At 40.3% G+C, this 17,974-nt stretch overlaps 1 protein-coding gene across 4 annotated transcripts in view; it reads left to right on the forward strand.

Moving 5' to 3' along the window:
* The first annotated feature begins 3,218 nt into the window (after positions 1–3,218).
* Positions 3,219–17,974, forward strand: part of shisa7b (shisa family member 7) — a 39,966-nt gene continuing 25,210 nt past the window's right edge. For 3 of the 4 annotated variants that reach the window (XM_034199720.1, XM_034199722.1, XM_034199723.1), the window contains exon 1: positions 3,219–3,555. The gene's annotated coding sequence lies outside the window, so the exon portion shown is untranslated. Of the gene's footprint in view, positions 3,556–3,916; positions 3,992–17,974 lie in introns of all 4 variants that reach the window. The other variant, XM_034199721.1, reaches the window with a different exon arrangement.

A 17,974-nucleotide genomic window follows, 5' to 3' on the forward strand; every position in this document is an offset into this window, starting at 1 on the left:
CATCCCTGCATTAATAATGAAAAAAGCTTTCTGAGAAAATGTAATTCTTATCATGAGAAACTGTAAGTACCGTGCTACTTTATGCATGACCACAGTATATCTAAAAACCATGCTACGCCCCAGGTTGGACTTATTCAACCATAAGAGAAACTCTGGGAAACAGCATGCCTTTACATAAAGAATTAATTTGCATTAACATGAATAAGTAAAAAGCTCAAAGTGAATCAATTGCAAGGTCGCCAGATAGGAACCGTTGTCATGTTTTAAGAGGTTAGCTCTCACAACTCTCAAAACCAACACACAAGCTCCAAATGTTAAAAACATTGACTGAAATAAATCTGTCCTTCTGGATTTAACAATAAATGTTAGACACAACTGAACACACACACTAATTTAAAGATGAAGCTTTGTTAAGGACTTCCTATTCACTCCAAACGTTTGGCAGCAGCGTGGCATTGCAATCTGCATTGAAGAGGCTGAAACACTGACATGCATTGACATGAATCTCTGCTTTATTTACTGCCTGCTGACCTGTGAGGTACTTCTGTGATTTTCCACGGACGTGTGTGTGCATATTATAAAAGCGAGAGGCATGCTGATGCTTAAACATCAACCAAAAATGCATTCATCTCATGCTGCAGCCAATGTTGCTTTTGCAGGGTTAAGACGGAAGCTTTTCCATCAGTACCTATTCATTGCTGAGGAATATAAGCCAGGGCTTGAGGCAGAGCGCCGTAGAGATTTGCATGTTATATTTTCTCTCTTGGTGTTAAGTCAGCAGTGAGTGATGGAGGCAAAAGGCCGGAGCCACAGAGGCCAAGCCAAGAACAGGGAACAAGCCTTTGCTAATTTCCTGGCAAAAAAAAATTAAAATCATAATTAACACGTTAGATGCACAGGCTGCGGTTGTCAAGGTAACTGATGACACCGCATTATCACTTGGCGCTACTGCATCCTCCACCCTCCCTCTTTCCTCCCATTCATCAAGCAGCCATTGAACAGCTCTGAGCCGGGAGGAAGGGGGAGGGCAACCTCACCTAAACTCATATTAAACTCCTATTTATTCACATAAGAGAGTTCACACACCTTTATTAGTCTGGTATTAAACTTGGAATGGTAATTACGATAATATATGATTACATGTTACAATGGGGAGTGGTGGGCCTGGGAAATCATAAGTTGCTGCTTATTTTATGGCTTTATAGGCCTACATTACTCTCTTATATGCAGGGGCGGATCTACCGAGGCGGCACGGGGTGGCAACTGCCACCCTAAAAAATAGCCTTGCCACCCCAGTTGGCAGCTTTGTTTTGAAATAAAAGTTGTGGCTCATCGGACATTTATGAGAGAAAATCCCTAATGTCCGAGAACAAGTGAATGCAGCACAAGACGCGAGTGTGGAAATGTGATTGGCGGCGATTTCATTTGAACGGGACAAGCATTTCATATATATATATACAGTCTATGATTCGGACCCAAGTAGACGGAAGGAATGAGGTAGGTCAAGTTTGGCTGTACTCAGCATTGAATCAAAACGCACTAAAGCTTTAGATCTTAATACGTTTGTGAGGCATTTTGCTGAACAAGATGGTAATCGCCGCATTCAGCTGTTATAGGCATGGCAACTTGATGCTCTGCTCACGGATGACTCGATGAGCATAGACAACTGTTAAGATGATGACCTTACGTGTGTAAATATATTTTTTTCTTTGAGGGGGTCTGCCCCCAAAAAACAGTTTGAAGTCCTGAGAAAGTCAAATAAGACGGTGTGTAAAACTTCACTGCCCAGCCAACAGAAAGTAACCACTTTGATTTAACTAGGCCAGTAGATAAGGACTTTCCACTGGATAATAACTGCAGCGATGTTTATGTTTTAGCTGAATACACGTTTTTTAACCCTAACTGATGCAGTTAGTCACTTCTTTAATGTTTGTTCTTTCTGATGTAAAGTCAAGGTTGTAACTGTTTGCAATGAAGTTGTGGGGTGCTGAACTGTTCTTTTGATTCTTTTGAATTTTGATATATGAGGGTGAGCAAGCATCTTGAGGAATATTCATCATTAACTCCTCCAAAAAATATAGTTTATTTAATAATAACACTGAATATGTGAATCAAAACAGTGATTGACAGCTGGTAGGAATAATATCATTGTTAATATTATCATATTAATTCAGACAAACATCGATGAGACAGTTAATTAATGTACTTATTGCAGCAGTCTGCATAGATTTGATACCCCTGCTGGTCTAAGAGTGAAACAAACTCATTCAGTTATTTTTCAGTTAAAATTCATTCAATGATGTCTGCCACATTATCTCTATTTAAGGCTTTACTGATCTGCCACAATAATGTCACCTAATGTTATTGAGTTAAAATATAAATATTGTGGCTTTCCAAGTTAACATTGATTGATATGACTGCGATTAAATCAGCATAATACTTCTGCCAGGGGATGCCACCCCTCAAAATCTCCTGCCACCCTCTTGCCACCCCATGAATATTTTTCTAGATCCACCCCTGCTTATACGCTAATTACAACAACAAACAACACATACAGTATTTTCTTTTCCAGAAAGAGTATCCCTTTTATACCCAGTTTTTCAAAGGGACTATTTAATTATTTAAATTAGCATATAGCTGTAGCCATAACGTTATATATCTTCCGATAAATTAAAGACTCAGTTTTGTCTTTTTGCTGCTTTCAGGTCTCCTGCTAAAAAACGTACTTATTCAATTATTAAAACAACGTATTGAAAATATTTCCCAAATTCTTATATCTAACAAATTGAACATCAAACTGAACAAAAAAAGTGATACAAGATGATGTGTAGCCCTATCTAGCTAAACCACCGGGTTTGCATAGCAAGACAGTTGGGTGTTTTTAACAAGACTCCAAATATATTCTAAAACCATATGTTCAATCACATATGAAACTATGTGCAATATCAGCAATAAAGTTACTTAGCAAACAATAAAGACGAACATGTTTTGTTCTGCATTAATATTTAGCTGCACTTACGGTCAGCGCATTAATATTTACACTTGTCAGAAGTAACAGGTGTATCAGAAATTACCAACGGTTTCGAGCGCGACTCAGCCAATCAGAACGGCCGGACGACTTAAACTCTCCTGGTCCAGGATTGGTTGATAATTTCCAGTACTTGAGGAATGCCAACGTGGGCTAGTGCCATATTGTCCAATCAATGACTTGGCCACGGAGCATAGCGGACCTGTGCGAGCAGTTTCTGTCGGAGAGGCGGAGGGAGCAACATCAACGTGGAGCCTTTGAGCATCACAGACATTCACCGCAACGATAAAACTGAAATAACGTGACTATTCTCGAAAGATATTTTTTTTTAAAAACGTCCTCTCACCGGTTTTATACGCTATCTTTGTGTTATTTTTTTGTACTGGAGGGGAACGGTGAGCGAGGCTTCACTGCGGCTAATCAATTTTCCTCTTCCAGTCCTGGGAATTACAATGAAAAATGTAGGTGACACATTTCCTTTCACAAACCAGGATTCACAATAGCGAAGACGGCGAAGAAGAAAGCAGGTAAAACAACCTTTATGTGCTCTGCTTGTTGAAGAGAGACGTAGACATTGAAGTGATATCATGTTTTTAACCGTGCGTAACTTCAAACACAGTCATTTGTTTCGGGGGAAAAAGGGGGTCTGTGAGTGTCGTATTTACAGCCACAGTCGACACCATGCTTTTTATTGTCATACCTGACTGATAATGGTAACTTAAAAGGCATAAATGATGCCACATTTTCACTGCCAGGGCGCATGTGTGGCACTGCAATGTTTGCGCTTTATTGTTGAGCCTCCATTGATTTATTGAGGTGGGAAAAACGGTTGTCTCCTCTGGATTTTAGTTCACTTCATACGAGACACCGTTTTGTTTCTTTCAAAAGGGGGAATGGTGACGGGTGCCGCATCTATAGGATCAGCATCCTCTCTGTGGAGCCCCTGCTTAAAAGAAAAAACAGGTTTTGCTGCCTTCATTTCTTCGGTGTTGTGGTGCTGCAGTGTGTTAGACAAGAAACGGGTTTTATTATCATGAGGCTGTCTCATCTGCAGCCATATGCGTACAATACAGTTACGCCTCGGCATAATGCAACAAAACCCTCCCTTTTTTGTCTCACTGTGATCCCATGAATGCAGCATCAACCATACATGTAGTCACATAGCAGCTTAAAACAATGGGTGGTTGTAATTTTGCATTCATGTGTTTGTGTGTTGCTACATTAGAGTCATGAAGTAAAAGATGGATCACACACTTGCACAAACAGACACGCACAGATGAGTGCCTTGACTGGCTGCAATGTGAGCATAATTGCCTCATGAATGCTAATGCAGAGACACACTGCAAACTAACTGCTCCCCTCTGCACTGCATCCTCATGGGCTTACAGGTGCTTAGGCTAGCCTTATCTAACTTACTGTGTGTGTTTGGGCATGCATGCGTGCAGGTAGGCGTCTGTGTAGGTGCGTGTTTGTGGATGATATCACCTTGCATACAGTTGCAGGGACATGTGTGGTTGAGGATGTGTTTTAACCAGGGTTTTTAGAGCTGCACACACCTGCCTCATCAGATTACTAAAGTGAGGAAGTGCTTCCCATCCTCCATAATTCAAACGCGTACAGTATCAGCCCGTTTGGCAACATAAAACATTCTGGTGTGATATCTCACTTGCAGCAAAGTGACTAATTTAAATTTTAACATTAAAATCCAGCCGGGAAACACTTTAAAATCTGTAAAACTAAAAATAGCCCTCTCACATTCCAAAAAGGCCTGGGTAATGTCTGGATTCTACTTGTTTTGTCCCACAAGGAGAAAACAAAACTCAAAAATATTGAGATGAACCAGAAATATAGATGACATTTTTATATAATTGATTGATGTAGGTATTTAGTTTGTGATAAATGTAGACGTTATTAAGTCCGAAACATTTGGAAAATGCTTAAAAAAGCTCTTCAAATTGCCTTTTTTAAATTGTTCAATCAACAGCCAGAAACCTTTATTTCTAACTTGCAGTGATATGAAACAGAAAAAGGCAGCAAATCTGCACAAAAGAGACTGAAACCAATTAATACTTTTCACTTTGTCCTGATGGATGACTTAATCGGTTTTCGGGGTTGTTACGGATTGATATCCTCTGATTTATTGAACTCATCATCAAACATTAATGCAGGATTTCTACGTGCATTTCTCTAAATCTAAAAGCAGCTCTTTCACCACCAACATTTCACATGAACACACGGGTGAGAAATCCTCTCCAAAAGGGGAAGAGGGGCCACTCGGTCCTCCCACAGTAGCTTCTATACGCCAGACTGCAGTGCAGAGTGAGGGGCATCACTGCGATTATAGATGCGTGTAACTCCACAGCTGTACGATCACACTTTCAAGCTGTTTGTATTTCTGTGAACGCCTACCTTTGAGTGAAATGAACAGGTTCACGCCCACTCTCTGGGGGCTGTAGTAAAGCATTGTGGGAAAAAACAGGGAATCACTGACTGAAGTGGAAGAAGGTACAAGTTGAGGACAAAGGCGTTGCACATCACAGGTGGATTGTATAAGAGTGAGTATCAGATGGGGGTTGTTCCCCATCAAGGGATCCTACACTGGTGTTTATTTTGGGTGAAATGTACCTCCTTTAGGTTTCTTTTAAAGGAAGTGTAGTCGAATACCTAAAGTAAAGGTCCATTGTTGCATGATTGGTGACTCCACTTACGGTTGCCGGGCCCCATTCCCGATGTGGTAGAGGAGGTGTATCGTCTGCAGCTCGGCCATCCATCATGGTTGTTTTATGAGTCAGCGGTGATTAATCTGATCGGTGGTGGTCAGGCTTTCAGTGCACCCTAGAGAACGAGCTTCAAACGGGCTGTGTACGTAGACAAACGGCCACGACGGCCCCCGGATGTTGTGGGGTTCTACCGGCAGCTTGAGAGAGACTCGGGTGCTCACGTCATCACCGGGGACGTGGGTACAAACTGGCAATATTCGAACAAAACACAAACAACCTTGAGGAACAGACACATTTGTGTTTGTATTGTACAATGACTCCTCTTCCTGGAACTCCCCCACTGCATTGTTGATGTCAGAGGAATGTAATGTGTCTTTTTACAGGGGCGGACAAAGCCAGATCCAGAGTCTTTAAGAGGATGCTCTCTTAAAAGTACCTTATTTAAAGAGTGACATGATAGGCATTCAATAACTACATCTTTAACCCATTTGTCATCTAGTGGACATATTTTATTGGTGGTTTTTCCATGGTGCCATGGCTGACCTGTTTGTTACCATGTCAGCTGGGAATATGGACAATTAGAAGCAAATTCAGAGCTTGCATGGCTGGACAGCAAGCTATTTAGAGTCAACCACATGTCTTATGCATAGACTAGAACATAGATGTTCACTGCCTGGAATTGAAGTAACTCTAGTAATTACAAATGACCCTCCTGCTGAATGGAAACTAGCCGTTTATATAGAAATATATCCCACAGCTTTAGAATATGTGGATGTATATTGTTTAGGAAGACAAAATGTCTCCATTATAGTAAATATGGGCGTCTATGATGAGTCGTTGTCAACATTCTGAAATGTGTCTGTACCGTCATTCCTGAGCCATGGCGCCTGGCGGGAGGAACATTTGTCAAACTGAGATGTTCCCCTGGCTGCGCACCCTGTTTTTCCCTGATCATTCTACTGTGAAAATCAAATCAGTCGGGAAATCAGAAGCAGAAATAGTTCAAATGAGATGTTAGTCATGCCTGCCTGAATACAAGTAACACCTACTGTTATTGGAGCATAGTTCCATCAAGGTAAATCTCTCTTCAGTAGGAATGAGAATTGGGAAAAGATCAATTATAACGTTATTATTATGGTTCAAATGCTTTCCTCTTAAATGTAGTTTTATGCAACAACCCAGAAAATAAATAGTCTTTCACAGCAAGTATTGTTGTGAAATATTTATTTATTTTATTAACAAGATATCAATTTGGCATGTAGAATCATGAAATGTATTGGTATCAGCTAGTACATTTCCACTAAAGGGGTGGACAGTCAACCTCATTTATCAGATGATTTACTTATACATATCAAACGATACATTTTCCGTCTTTATAATCACTAGCCAAGTATTATTAAACTGGCAAGAGGTATAGATGTCGTACCGATACAATCCGCTTAAGATATCTATCAAGCTACTTATTGTGCTCATAACACTAAAAGCACACACACTTAAACCCACAATGAGCTTAATTCTGTAGTAGTATTATACACCATATGAAGCCTCCATGAAGTTTTGTATGTATTAGTTATTTATATAAGTCATATACTTCTTTTTTTTTATACGTAGTCTTTAAAAAACGTATTGACATCTTTTTTGGTTTGGGGAAATGAGAACATATAGCTTTAGTACACCTTGGTCTATCAGCAGGCCATTAAAGTCATGTTATAATATATTTCATCAATGCGATAATGTACTTGTATTTGTTTAATATCATTTACTGTCAGGTTATTTGATCTATAAGCACTTTACAGGAACATTGTGATGAAAACATAATCCATGTTTCTATATAAAATTGAATATAAAGTAGTACATTTAAAACATTTAAACCAACATATAAGATAGTACTTTATTGATTTGGGAAATGTTTGCGTTGTAGCAGCATAAAAAAGACATGGCATTGTACAAATTCAAAGACTAGAAATAAACAAGAAATTAGCGAATTAACAAGGTATTATGTATACATAAATATATGACCGATGGAATATTTAAATATAGAACAGATTATATAAATGTGCAGTGTGATTTTATTCCAAGAGAAGCTATGTAGCAGAGAGTTCTCTTCCAGCCAGAGGTGATTTGTTGTACAGAGTTTTTGCAGTGGGCAGGAATGTTTTCCTGTATCGGTCCTTGTGACAGCGGAGGGTCAGCAGTCTGTTGGAGAAGGAGCTCCGCTGACTGTCCAGCTGCAGGTGGAGATGGGGGGTGGGGTTATCTGTCTGTCCAGCTGCAGGTGGAGAGGGGGGAGGTGGGGTTATCTGTCTGTCCAGCTGCAGGTGGAGATGGGGGGGGTGGGGTTATCTGTCTGTCCAGCTGCAGGTGGAGAGGGGGGAGGTGGGGTTATCTGTCTGTCCAGCTGCAGGTGGAGATGGGGGGGTGGGGTTATCTGTCTGTCCAGCTGCAGGTGGAGATGGGGGGTGGGGTTATCTGTCTGTCCAGCTGCAGGTGGAGATGGGGGGTGGGGTTATCTGTCTGTCCAGCTGCAGGTGGAGAGGGGGGTTATCTGTCTGTCCAGCTGCAGGTGGAGAGGGGGGTGGGGTTGGGTTATCTGTCTGTCCAGCTGCGGGTTGAGAGGGGGGTGGGGTTATCCATGATGGACAACAGCCTGTTCAGTGTCCTCCTCTCCACCACAGCTTCAAAGGGGTCCAGCTTGATGCCGATGACAGACCCAGCTTTCCTGATCAGTTTATTGATTCTGCTGATGTCGCCAGCTCTGATGCTGCCCCCCCCCCCCCCAGCAGACTGCAGCAAAGAAGAGTGCACTGGCCACAACAGACTGGTAGAAGATCTCCAGCATCTTGCTGCACACGTGGAAGGATCTCGGCTTCCTCAGAAAATAGAGTCGGCTCGTCCCCTTCTTGTACACAGCGTCAGTGTTGATCCTCCAGTTCAGCCCATTGTCTAAGTGCACTCCCAGGTGCTTGTAGTCCTCCACAACAGCCACATCCTCTCCCAGAATGTATTTGTTTATTTATTTGTTGCTATATCCTGCCTCCAATTTTTTTCTCTAGAGTTGTGATATTGGAAGAAATGTAGGACTTTAACAAATAAATAAGACTAATAAAATGTGTCTCTAATAAATAGCCTCAAATAAATCAACTTAAAAGCCACAACATGTATAACCACGAATTCAGCCAACCAATGATAGTAAAACACACACCATTACTCCAACATCTGGAGTAAGTCTTATATATTTATTAATAAGCAAACAAATGAGAAGACGGATAGGTCTTTCTATGCCCTTATTAATTTATTAATGCAATATTGGGATATTTACTCTTTTAAGTTGCATAACCGATTACATTTGTTGGTTTATCGTAGATATCTACCTTGTTTAAAATGATTTAGGATAGTGTATGACTTTTGTTAAACTTTTTTTTCTTTTTTCTTCAACACAGTGTCTTGATGCTAGATTTAATTAGAACTTACATTTAAAAGCATTTAGTGGCAAACACAAGCAGTGTTAAATCCAATATCAATAGTAGCCTGCAGTACTACTTGTAGTAATAGCTCATTTAATCCAAAGCTAACACACTCGCACACGGTGTTACTCCTAAATGATATCCATGTCTGTCTGATATTATCATTTCCTTTTCCTGGGAAGACTCTTGGCAGAAGGGGCTGTTTTCACAAACATTGTTTGTTGACTTGTTTCGACTATTCTGCTTGCCAGTGTCACTGTCACAGCAGAACGGCCACCAAGTGCCTCTGATCAAACCCAAAGTATTTACCCAGCGTTAGTCATCGCTCTCAGGCCTGGAGTTGTGAACGAGTGGCGTGTCGAGGGCTGAAAAAGCTGGACCAACACCTCGCGTTTGGCTGTGAGCGAGGTGCAGCTCTGTTAGCCCCCCCCCCCCCTCCAGGCCAGATTAACCACCTTCCACATCCCACTGCTGCACATACATAACAGCAGAATAATTAGGTTTTATTTACGCCTTCTCCAGCTGTCACCATAAGAAAAATTACACCGCTGTTTCCGTGTGAAGCCGAATAATTATCGCTTAGATCAGATTGGCTAATTATACAGTTAATAATCTTTGAAAGAAATATTCAGAGTTTCTTCGCAGGCGGACCAACAGCAAATACATCTGTGTGATATCTCACAATTGTTGTCGACATTCACAGTGGCTGTAACTATCCGCTTCACAGTTATGATGAGAGCATACGGTGTAATAAACTTGAGTGCATGAATCAATCAATAACAACATTTACATATCGCTTGCATAGATTAAATTCTTCATTATTGATATGTACACACCTTTATTCTTCATATTTGCATAGGTGCATAACATCATTTAACTTTTATTGTGAACATGTTTGCACATTATTTCTGCCCGTTTGGGTCACATACTGACTTGGATTGTATTGCAGTGTAACATTGTTTCAGGTGAGGAAGAATTCCCATTTTTCTTGAGAAACGTGGCGTCACTCACGCTTTCCAAGTCTTTGTGAGCTCTTGTATTGTTGCCAGTACTCCCATGTACCTTTTTTATATCTGCTTTTATCATGTCCTATTTATTAGTATTTTTGTTGGGTTGGAGGAAGAGTCAGAATGAAGAAATGGCAATAAATGAGGAACTGACTAAATACTTAAACACACCATATTGATTTTACTTTCCAGATGTACTATTTATCCTGTAAAAGTAGTCTGGCTTTGAGAAACCCGTGATGAAGTCATTTTAGAAAGCCATGAAAACACAAGTGTTTTGCAGCAGAGTTTAACAGAAGGTTATGTAGTTGTGTTATTGAATGTAGGAGCCATTAAGGTATTGAAAGACAGGTTATCCCAGCCTCTGCTGTTTTGGTTTGGACAAGTCCTGTAAAGAAATCTCCCTTTGTGTTGGTGTCCTTCTCGGGTCACATTAAATACTGTCACTTAGTCCCTTGATGTTAGATAATGTTTTTTTAATGGTGTCTGTCTTCTGGAACTGGGACAGGATGTTACGTTGGGAGATGTAGAAATAAGCCAGTTGGACTAGAGAGAAGGGAATTCATTAAACTTACCAAACTGTCCCACGTTGCTATGCTCGTTGCTACGTTACAGGTTTAATAATGCAAATAGAAGAATCTGATGTTGGGTACCATGATGTAACAACTAAGTGTTTCTTTTTGTCGAGGGCGTTCTAGTCATGAGAGTTTAAGTACACTCGAAGGAATCCCATCCCACTGTGGAGATGCCTTTGGAAGAATGAGTCATCATCTTCAGGGCTTTTTGTCGGGTGTTCCCAAACTCAAGGACTCCTCAAATCGATCCAAAGCAGCTTTAAAATGATCCAATGTAGACGATGGTGACCGTCATTCCACAGACGCACAGGTCTTTTGCGAGGCGGTTTTTTTCCTAGATGATCTCCAACGTGAACATCACAATGAACCAGCTGATGTATTGATACACTGTATTCCTTACAAATCCACAACAGCATTTGCAGTACAGTAAACAAAACATTGTACTTCTTTATTGCCAATTTTCTGTAGATCAACAAATCAATTAATTAGACATTAGTAATACAATATCTTATTAAACTCAAGTGCATGTCACGTACTTTAGTAAAAAACCTGTTTGGGTTTAACTTATTGAAAGGATTTGTAGACTCGACATGTTCATATGTCTGTAAGTAAGGTACACTTCATAATATCTGTGTACAGTAGTATACTTACAACAAATAATATGAATCATCATTATACATCTCACTTTCTACTTTCATGGCACTCAAGGTCACATCAGAATCAGCAGCAAAAAAGAGAAAAATAAATAAGATCAACAATGAGTTAAAATCGGTGTAAATGAAGATGCATTTAGAGATAAGTCAATGATGTATTCATTAGTAATAAGAAACCGGTGCTGCAGCTCAGGTAGTATAAGAACATTAAAGCATGGAGACATGTCACAGTAGAGACATAGAATACAAAACTGAACCTGAGAGTGAGCATAATGTCCTCTCTTTAAAACAACGTCTTATGAGCTACAGTTGCTCTGTAATGAAGTTCATATCGCTTACTCGTAGTCTATATAGAGAAACTTTACTTGCATTGTTAATCAGGAAAGGATAGTGGTTGATTTAGCATTGTTTCATTATTGTCGGTTTCGTTCATTCTTAAATCTTATTTTAAAATATAAAAATCACCCTAAACCAACTGAATGACCTTTTTGTATTTGATCATATGTAATATGTTAAGTTCAACTCTGTCATGATGCTTCAAGCCACCAAACACCGGATTACTCAACTGTGGCTGAAAGAAATCGTTACGACATTATGTATTGTGGTTCTGATGAGAGGTAATGGAAGCTCGGGCCTCGCATAATACTCCACACTATCATCTGAAAACTAGGCTGCATTAATGGATTACATATTTTCAAACCAGTTTTATATCTGACCACCGTGCATCAGTGTGTCAGCCGGGGGTAAACAGGGCAGTGCGTTGACCTTTATGGGCAGGGTTCACAGCAGCTTGCCGCAGACCATATTAGAATACAGAGCCATACTGTTGCTGCATGCCCTTATGCACTGGCACATTTCCCAGCATGCTTCAGAGACGGAGGGAGGGAATACAGATGAGAAGGGTTGAGAATGGGGGCTAAGGAAAGAGAGAGGAGATTCATATTAAAACACAACACAGACGATGTTCAAATGTACGCCAGCTACTTGGATTGACTGACAATAACAAAACAAAAAACAACAAAAACAAACGTCTTATATTTAATGCTTTATCTCTTTTCAATGCAGTGCCGATAGAGCCTTAAGCCCACGCACTGCCACAGAGGGAGGAAGGGAGGGGGGAGCAATAGTGTGCATGTGTAATGGGGGGGGGGGGGGGATGCTGCATCCTGCAAGGGAGAGCCAGACAGGCTCGTAGCAGTATCAATACACAACATGAAATGACACATGTATGCATAATCAGGCTTTAAATAATCAATCTTAGAGACTCTTTTAGGGCTGCAGCTAACGATTGTTATTCAGTATGGATAACCTTGTCACTGTCATTTTTGGTTGATGAATGTTTGCTGTAGAGAAGATATCCACTGGTTGACCAACAGTCCAAATAAATGACATTTAGATTTATTGAAAAGGGAAAAGTAGCATTTGAGACCCTGGAAGCACCGGATGTTTGCTAATAGATGATTTCTCCTTGTTCTGATTATATCCTCTTGTTTAAAACAACTTTAGAAGCTTATTTTGTGTCCTAATAATGATCAAATAGCGACATAAGGTTGTGAAATGATAAAGTGATATGATGATATCTTTGCAGGACTTTCAAAGATAGTTTAATATTATAAATATTATCTCCTAGCCACAACATATACTGTAAACATGTAAACATGGTAGCGGCATAAAAAAAGATTGACTTGGAATCGTCTGATGGTGACCCTGAAATCGTCTTACAGAGATTCAATGCGTGTTTTCTTTGGCGGTAGGTGTGCATTACATCATATTTCCATTATCTCTACGGCACTCTGAAGCGGCACAAAGATCTAAAGGCTCGTTCTCCTACAGAAAGCGTTCACACATATCCAGTCGCTCTGTAACCCGTGGTTATCTGCTCCATGTGCGCTTCCTGAACTATAGGTCGTCAGGTTCCTCATGGATGAAGCTCAATATGGCAGCGAGTGGACAGACTGGCATCACGTCTCTGGATGTTTGAATCACTCTGAAGCATTACTCATATCATGCAGGTTTTCTAACACGCGGTGCTTTAAGTAACCCATGTAGAGTATTCTTTGGGATCACTGCAGTTCCTATGAACTAATGTAGAGAACAGCAGATTCAGTGTGTGCTGATGATGGACAGCCGTGTCACATACATTTGTGAAAAAAGAAACAAACGACCCACTCTCCACGCAAACTAGTTGAATATGAATATTAGGAAACATGTCTATCAGTGGAACAATTACTCAGATAATGGCAGTCGGAAGTAAGTAAAGTCATCAAATAGCAGGTGGAGTAAAAAGTTACATATTTGATGTCTCAAATACTCAAGTGTCAAGACTATAGGGAAGCACAATTATTATTATTATATACAGTTGAAGTGCAATATTTTGTAAAGGCAATATTTATGTTGCAGAGAAGTCCTGCACTACAAATGGTGTTGTACTGACTTACAAACAAATGATTATTTTGTTACAGTTCTTTAAAATTCACACTTTATTTTATTTTTCCAATGATATTTTGAATAACCTTTCTAAAATGGTGATTTCCAATAGCACAATTGCAATGTCAGTCGAAGCAATCGCAATGAGTTCATCATCAGTACGTATGGTGATGTTCAGCTGCATTGTACTCCTTGTACATCCGGCACATGGTATACTGTAGTGTGCCGTAGTATTGTGCAGAAAGTGTCAGCAGGCAGGCAGCAGCAGGCACATGGGCAGCAAGTCAAATCCATACATGTGTGAAGCAGTCGCAGCGAGACACACAGGCCGGGCTCAGCAGGACACAGCACAGCAGAACACACAGGCATGTCAACCAGAAACAATGCACACGTATAGAGTAGGCCTGCACAATGAATCCTGGTTCCTGCCAAATCACAGCGTGGAGGAGTGCATTATTCAAATGGCAGGAAGCACAATGGTTGTTAAAGGCTAAATATGTGTTCGAATGGAAGAAGTATTGTAGCGCTGCATAGATAAGCTCTGCCTACAAACCCTTTACTATAGACTAAATCAAATGCAGCGTCTGGTTCAGATCCTCTTTAAAAATCATGCCATGATGGTTATATCTTTCTCAATCATGATCATTTCACTTTCACAAAGTGTGCAACCCTAATATAGGAGACAGGCAGGACTTTAATGATGAAGTTATAATAAAGGGCTTAATTATTTCTTAGTGTGTGGGCTTTCAATTCCCCTTTGTGATTAATATGTTTATCTTTCCATCGTATTGCAATTTTGTAAACGGGAAACATAAGAAACGTTCTGAGGCGTAAATATAGGTTGTTTGTTCATGTCTTATTATATTGGGTTTGACCCACATGCCCAGCCAGGAATATCCTCTAATAACAGTCATAATAAAAGAAAAACACCATTACTTTGGCTTCCTGTAGCACAGTGTTGTCATAGTGTTACCTCATTGTGTGCCCCAGAATAAAAGAAACGGGCAATAAAACGGTCCAACACTCGCCCTCACTTCCTGTTTAGGAAGAGGAATGCACTCATCATTTAATATAGTAATCTCAAGTTTACTCTGTATCTATTTCTCTCTATCAATCTAATTATCTGGAGTTTTTATTAGCTCTGTGTATTTGTATTAGGGCTGCTCGATTATGGCAAAAATTAGGGATGCACCGAATATTCGGCCACCGAAAATTATCGGCCGAAAATGGTTAAAAAGGCCCTTTCGGCCGAAAAATATCACCGAATGTCAGAACAGGCTTACGTTTATAACCTAACGTGTTGTGATGACGTAATAAAGACGCGGCGACCATGCTCGCGGCTGGCTCACAGGGGGGGGGGGGGGGGGGACATTGACCTTTGTCATCGAGATTGCCCTGAGCCTTTAACAAATCGTATTAAATAATCTGATGACAGACTGTAAACAGAATAGCTGAAATTTTAACAAACTAAATAACTCAGTTTCCTCTAATCATTAACCCATGTTTGTATAATGTAGTTAACTCCGTGTGTTGCTGCTAGCATACATAACACCTGACGTGGAAACGTTACTCGTGATGGAGCTACAGAGCTGCTAGAAAGACGGTCGAACCCGGTGCATTCCTCCGTCTGCATGCGGTGCACTTTTGCTAAATGTTTAGACAAATTGCTCGTGCTTACATGCTAAACTCTTATTGCACTTATGGTAACAAGTATTCTCCACATCGAGACGGGTAAAGTTTAACCACACCTCGGAGCGCGTTCTCTCCGCCATCTCCGCAGTGTGCTCCGCTGCATGTAGCAGCTGCGTGTGTGTAAACTGCCCGCCCCCTCGCACACAGACGGGGGAGAGATCTCGTCTGATCGAAAATACATCATAGACGCATTTGTTGTCTTTGCATATTAGAAACGAGTTGGCGACACTAAGACTGCGATATAATGTTTTTTAGCAATAATACATGACATATATAAATGTACTGTATGCATTCAAAAGTGCTGAATAAATGTTTTATGGACCCATAATAGTGATTATTATTTAAGTTAAGTTTTGCCATAATCATGTCTATTTCCATAATCAGGTAGCTGAACAACATTGGTAAAAAAATGTATACATTATATATATATATATTTCTATTAATCATTTTCGGCCTTTCGGCATTCGGTTTTCGGCCAACTGTTTCCTATTTTCGGTATCGGTTTCGGCCAAGAATTTCCCATTCGGTGCACCCCTAGCAAAAATCATCATCTCGATTATTTGGGTCAATAATTGATATCCCGATTATTAAAAACGATTATCCATTTACTTTGAAAACATCCTTTTATTGAAACGAAAAATGTGAAAAGTATGTTTTTAACAGTTGATTACCCTGAACTTTAAGTATAATTCAACTGAAAAACCAATAAAAATAAAAATGTACATTTAAAAATGAATAAATAATCGTTTTATTTCTATTATGTTTTCATAATCGTTGCAAGCCAAAATCGTAATTTAAAATACGATTTAATTGAGCAGCCCTAGTTTGTATTGGCTGTTCAATTTGTGATGAATCATTAGCGAGCAGCACTACATTTATTAATGTAAGTGTAAGTCTAATCGCCCAGCCCATGTCTTAAACCTGATTGTGAGTACTGGATTTATTATGTTTATTTCATATATTGGATGAATCCAATCTTTGCGTTTGAAAGCCGGTGGAAGTTCAGCTGTTTGTCAGTGGGGGGGGGGGGTCGAGACATGTCGATGCGAAGCCAGGCTGTCACGGGCAGCAGAGGGGACGGGGCTATTTAGGTTGCTGTGATTCAGGAAATAGTCCCGTCGACTCCTGAACCCCGGAATCAGAACATCCTGTTCTCATATGTGTCTCGTGCACTCACACTCATCATGTTCCTGCTTCTGAAGGGAAAGCTCTCTCAGTAATTCACCACTTTTAGCTTTTCTCTACCTTTGTCATTTTTCAGGATGTGCCTCTGATGTCTTGTTGCGTGTTTTGTCTTTGATGCTTCTGTCAGTGACGGCGCTGTTGCTCCAGGGACTGATCTCTCTTTCTGTTTGCTTTGAGGGATCCAGCTTGGATGATTGCAGGTCACTGTTGGACCAATCTTTCAGATGTTCATGATAATCATGTGTAAGGGATGGGACTTAACAGGATTTTATTTAAATACAAAACCCTCATAGTTATACTTTAGTACTTTTTCATTAAAAGTTGAAAGCATATTTTGATTATGGAATGATTGTCCCATACCTAATCATGTCTGAGAAACCTAACATTACCTTAAACATTACCCCTCAACATTTTTTGTTTGTACTAGATGTATTGTTGAAACAGTTTTATAATTGAATGTGCTGATTTAGTTGATTGATAATGTCAACCTTTATCCGTCCCAGCAGGCTACCTAAATGCAAAATAAGTATTACATGTGTGCGACCATACCCCACACAAATGAACATGCTTCCTCTGCTTCCTTGTCTCCTTCATGTTTGATACTGTGGTATGACAGAAGGACTCAGCAGAAGGACGCTAACCTTTTCATACACAGCAGCTAGGAAACATTAATTCCAGGGTTGAAAGATTTTTTCCTGACAGTGTCATGCCCGTCCACTCCCATCACTGACGCTGCAGGCCACACACACACACACACACACACACACACACACACACACACACACACACACACACACACACACACACACATCTGCGTCTCTTTCCTCGGTCCTTCTGTCAGATGAGTCCATATGGCAGCTGTCATGTCGCCTGCTCTCTTTTCATCAAAGTCAGATCACGGCTGCTTCGGTCCCCTATGTCAGCTGATGTTTTATATATTTGTGTGTGTGTGTGTGTGTGTGTGTCTCCAGCACATGAAGTGAGCCAGCTACAGTAAATGCCTGGGCAACATTCAATTGTTTTCCTTCTTCATCTGTCTGGTTTCTGTAGAGAAGAACACGTTGAATCAGTGTTGTGCAGGAATTCTGGGTAATATGCTCTGTGGCAAACCCACATTCATGATATTTAAAACATTTGTTCAGCACATTAACACGACTTTGTGATGTTTGAAGCGTCAGCGCAATCGCTAGTTTAAAGTAGGAGTAAAAAGCTAGCCTCATGGT

Source organism: Gymnodraco acuticeps, unplaced genomic scaffold (genome assembly GCF_902827175.1).
Source record: "Gymnodraco acuticeps unplaced genomic scaffold, fGymAcu1.1, whole genome shotgun sequence".
In the NCBI taxonomy this organism is placed as follows: domain Eukaryota; kingdom Metazoa; phylum Chordata; class Actinopteri; order Perciformes; family Bathydraconidae; genus Gymnodraco; species Gymnodraco acuticeps.